Below are 6052 nucleotides of genomic sequence, written 5' to 3'. Positions count from 1 at the left end.
AATAACAAAGTAATAGTATTTTGGGGTCTAATTATAAATAAAGTAAAAACTAAAAGTGAATACAATTTACAAATTGTTACTTTTTTTTAAAAATAAATTACAAAATCAGTCCATAACGACTAATAAGTAGTAGGTATACCATTGATTATTATATAAATTCTATATTAGTGTAATAGGTATAAACATTGATGATGTAGGTACATTGTTGAAGACTTAATGTTATACATGATCAAAATGTATAAGTATTATAATATAATATTCCTAGCAAAACCTCCATCAGTAATGTATGATCAACGCGATCAAATGCTTTTGTAAAATCCATGTATATAACACCAACCTGAAAATGATTAATGTTCGTGAACTTAGCGGCAATCATGTAACAGATTTCAATTAAACCTAACCAACAATTTTGTTGGACGTTTGTTGGACATTGTTGGAAAGGTTTTACAATTTGTTGGACCGTCATTAAAAAGTTATAAACATTTTTCCAAAACCGCCGCTAACTTCACACCATCGGCCAACTTTTTTAAAAGTTCCAAAAGCCATCCAAAACAGTTCTATATGGTTTGTTGGACGTTGTTGGAAAGGTCCCGCCATTTGTTGGAACTCTGTTGATATTATAAGAATTTTTGAAAAAGTGCCCCTCGGCCAACTTTTTTAAAAGTTCCAAAAGCCATCCAATACTGTTGGCGACAGTTTGTTGGACGTTGTTTCAAAGCTCTCGCCATTTGTTGGAACTCTGTTGATTTTATACGAATTTTTGAAAAAATGCCATTTGGCCAACTTTTTCAAAAAGTTTCAAAAGCCATCCAAAACGGTTGTAAACCGTTTTTTGGACGTTGTTGGAAAGGTTCTGCCATTTGTTGGAACTCTGTTTATTTTATACGAATTTTTTAAAAAATGCCACTTGGACAACTTTTTTTAAAAGTTCCAAAAACCATCCAAAACGGTTCTATATGGTACCACTCGGCCAACCAATAAAGTTCATGAATAAAGAACGTTCAATTGATTTTTTAGAAATCGCATTTTATTTGTTATGTTTAAAATACCATTAGATACTCTCCAATATATACCCTTCTACACGCCTGCTGACTAAACTTTTAATCTTAGAACATAACTATATTGTGATGGTTAAATTGATATTACTACTTTTAAAATGATAACATACAAATCATTTTCACAGAAAATCAGCTTCTTCTCAGTTGACTATCCATCGGATTAACAAAAAAAAATTTGATATTGATTTTATGTGAATTTAAAAGCAAGGCTGGGCATTAACGAGTTAAAAATTAAAATTAAGTTAAAACGTTAAGTTTATATTAACTAAGTTAAATAACTCGTTAATTTTTTTTAACTGAGTTTTAACTTAATAAGTTAATTTTTTTACATATTTAATGTGTTAACTTCAAGTTAATTATACACAGATTTCTTAAAATTAAGTTACACGAAAATCGTTATTCTTGGTTTAAATATGTAATTTTGTCCAAATTTGAAATTAAAATGTCTGTAAAAAATAAATGTGTTTATATATTTTTAAGATTTTTTGGTTACAGTATGAATTATTTATGAGAATCTTTGTTTTAAATTTTCAATCCTCAATTATAAAAACTGAACATTTATAATTTTTTAATTACAACGGTTGATAATTTTCGGAATTTTTATACATTTTGTCAAAAAAAATTCATTTCTGTGTATTTTCAATATTTTTCAACTGCTATTCTATCAATATATCAGGAACCTTGTATTACATTTTCAGACTTTTTGACCACCAAATAAAATTTAATTGACAATTATAAAAAAAAAAAAACAAAAAAATTGAAACTCACAATGGACACACACAATAATTTTGATATAAATAGTTAAAATCAAAAATAATTATATATTATATAAACAAATAAATTATAATCAGCTAAAAAAAAATCACTATCTAATTTATAGTAGCACCAAATACTTATTCAGTTTATGTGCTACATATTACTGTGAATATGTCATGTATTATTAATATTATGTTTCTATTATAGTTTATTCAAACGAAGTATCTTTTAAATTGTTAATTTGTGTAATTAAAATTTTTTTTTGTAGTGTAGATATTACTGAACAAATTAACAGTTTTGTGTTGATTGTAATGGGCCGCGTGGTATTCAATATTCATTCGTTCTCAGTTAAAAGCTGGTAAAATATATTATATATAGGTATTATCATAGTATAATATGTATAATAGGTATAGTAAAATATAGTAAAATATTATATCACAATTAGAATTATAGAAATGTAATTTAAGTATAAGTGATTTTTATTACTTTGGTGGGTATAGTTACGACTTAGGTCCGTTACCCCAATACCATCAAATAAATATAAATAACTCAAAAAATATCCTATTGATTGTTATTCCATTTGTAACGTTTGGTAACCCTAATTTAAACATTTGTACACCTCCCCAAACTCAGGAAAATTAATTTCCTGAGTCGGTACCGGTGTTACCGTTACACCAACTACCAGGCTCATTATACAATAGTTTCTCTACCCCGAAGGCCGAAATGTTATAAAAAAAAGCTCAGAAATCAATGTCATAAAGTTTAAGGGTACGAGAAATAATATTTCTTAATATTATAATATAAACATAAGATTGTTTTAACTAAATTTATTAAATATGCACTGTCATTGGATGTTAGAATAAAAATGGTAATGATTAATGACTATAATCGTTTAATAACAGTACAAGTAAGAGTCGAGCCTTCTACACATAGGTACTCAATCATAATTATAGTTATTGTTACTTAGTAGTATTATTACAATACAATGCTAGTGGTGATTTTGCACATTGTCTCTGATCAAACCTACCTACGGCCTATCCATTAACGATAGTTCTTAGTTCAAATTTAAAATAATGATTATATTAAACAAATGGGTTATTTGAGCCTGGTCACTGCTATGACGAAAAAAATATAACAATTATAATTTGTATAGACCTTTTAACAATAATTGTGAATTAATATGCCGATGGTAACGCGACGATGTATAGTGCAGGACAGACGTCATCACGACGACAGTGTTATTAAAGGTACTTATATTATATTACCGCAGCCGGCACTACGGAGTAACCCATATCCTAAATAGCATGAATAAATGTAGGTATATTTGGAATATATTATGAAGGTAAAACTAACAACTTACAAGAGTACAAACTAAAAGATACATTTAATACATACACAAATACAACAATAACTAATAATTATGGTGATTATAATACGTGTGTAAGACCAGCTATTCCTATTATGTATACGTATGTCTTGTGTTTGCCAGTGTGTAGACATTTTATATGATGGGTAATTTGGATCGTATTTTACGAACTTCATCGGGGAGACGCCAGGTTATGGCAATAGTGGTCTTTTGGAATTCCCGGGTGATGTCGAATATATTATTCAGTTTGACGCTTGTATACAATTTAATACAATATATTTATAAATGCAATATAATATCTATATAAATAGTTATTATTAGCTAATAATAAAATTATCACTCAATAGTTTATACTAAATACTAATATAAATTTATAATTGGACTCTCTCGTCATTTTACCGTCACGTCCAGTACTGAACGGTGCTGTGTATACATTTTTATTGTTTGACGAAATCAAAGGAATTATATTCACTGTCATATTATTTTAAACACAACTAAGGTAAGTAAAAATTACATTTGTTTATTAATTTGATATTATTAGTTACTATCTATACAATTATTTACTGTCGATTATTTACTTACTTTTACATTTTATAAGATATCAGACCACTTACATTTGTAAATTAATAGAGCTAAACGCGATCTACTGGTCGTACAATTTGATATGTTATGACTGTAAAGACTGGATTTATATTTTTACATATCGTTACTGAGTGTATATGTTACGTGCAATGTGGAATACCGGCCAATGTATACATTGCCCGGTCAATGTGGTCTTGCTATGTGAACCACGATGTTTTTAATCACCAACTAACTATTTTTATTATTATTATTACCCATTTATAATTAAAATAATAATAAGTAATTTTTTTTAAAAAAAACAATGATTATTAATTTTATTAAATCTTATCATATAACGAATATTTTAAAACAATTATAATAATAAAAATAATAATTGTTAAATAATATTGACAGAATTAAAACAATAATTAATTATATTTGTATATTATATTAATATTACGAATATTTGATGGAATAACAAAAAAAAATAATAACTTCATTACGTTGTGTACTTGTAAACAGGGTTGCAAAACCAAATAAATGCAAGTGTACAAAAGCAGACAAACTATGTAATTCCAAGAGTCATGCTTCTAAACCCGTGTGCATATAAATAGGTATTAACTAATAATAAATTTATAATTTATAATAAAAATAAAACGATAAGTATTATTTATTATTTTTTTTTTGTTATTCCATCAAATATATATTCGTTATATGATAAGATTTATTAAAATTAATTATCATTGTTTTTTTTTTAAAAAAATTACTTATTATTATTTTAATTATAAATGGGTAATAATAATACAAATAAAAATAATGTTAGTTGGTGATAAAAAACTTCGTGGTTCACTGGTTCACATTGCCCGGGCAGGACCACATTGACCCGGCAATGTACACATTGCCCGTAACATATATAGTCTTATGAGAATAAGAAATGTGGACGATTTGTTCAACTCTGAGTTTGTAGGAAAAAGTTTTTTTTGCATATATGAGAATATTTCATGGGTTAGGGAATATTTAGCTTATTTAGCATATTTTAGAATATTTGGTAAATTGTGAGAAAAAAATATTAATTTATTAATAATTTTAATATTATGGTACACGAAAATGTTTCTATTTAAAATTTACAATATTTTTTTGTGTCATTTTGATAAAAATAAAACACACAACGTTATACCACCTATCATAATAGTTGTTCTGACGTTCACTAAACATAGTGGCTAATCTGCAATGCTGGCAAGTTATTTCATACTGATACGATCAACGTATAATAATATGTGTATTGTTTATAATATATGAAAATGTCCAAATATTTGGATTTGGACTTTTACAATTGCGTATTTAAATCCAATTTCGTGATTTTCAGTTTTTAAAATTAACAAAATAAAATAAATTGTTAATTTTAAAAACGCAAGTGTATATACCTCACTAATCAGTTAAAAAAGATTGTATAAAAAATAAATAATAAAAAACAATTGTATATTAAGCTAATATTGATGTTCATTGATAATTTTTGCATATTTTTAAAATTTCTTAAAGAATAATAATTTTGAACTTTCGCCTCTTCGTATGTGTCGTATTCACCTTTTATCACAGCTTTTTCATTTATATATTATAATGTATGTATTAATCTTCTGTCTTTAAAGTCAATACCTATCTTATCCATAATAGGAAAACGTTTTTCCCATCTAACATTGTCGAATGCCTTTTCCAAATCTACGAAGGCTACCTTCATATACAGGGTGTCTCACTATGATCTGACAATTGCAATAACATATATTCTATTGAATATTTTTGACTTTTTTTTTTTGAATTGTTGATTGATGTCTGCGCTACATTAAAAAAATATTTAGAAATTTTTTTTCACATTTTTTATGAAAATTAAAAAATGTTTGATATTTAAAAAAAAATCAAAATAGCCATTTTGTAAATACAAATTTAAAAAAAAATATTGGCGTCAATAACGTTAACTAAGGTTGAATCGATTATTTTTAAATGATTTTTAAAGTTTATTTAAATTCAAATTTATTTCTTGTTTATCAGCGTTACGGCAATTATCAGAATTCTATTATAGCGATTATCGATTATCCAGAAAATCATTTTAAATAATAAGAAATTCTGCTAACTTTAAAAAACCGTAGAAAATAAACGTACCTATTAACATTTAAATTTTTGGATATTTTTGGAAATTTTTATAGAATCATATAAACAAATTGGCTATTTTGATTTTTTTAAATATCAAATAGAACATTTTTTTAATTTTTTAATTTTACATAAAAAAATGTGAAAAAAAAATCAAAATATTTTTTTA

Source organism: Acyrthosiphon pisum, unplaced genomic scaffold, assembly GCF_005508785.2.
Source record: "Acyrthosiphon pisum isolate AL4f unplaced genomic scaffold, pea_aphid_22Mar2018_4r6ur Scaffold_21724;HRSCAF=24691, whole genome shotgun sequence".
Lineage (NCBI taxonomy): Eukaryota > Metazoa > Arthropoda > Insecta > Hemiptera > Aphididae > Acyrthosiphon > Acyrthosiphon pisum.
Note: the sequence above shows the minus strand (reverse complement) of the source record.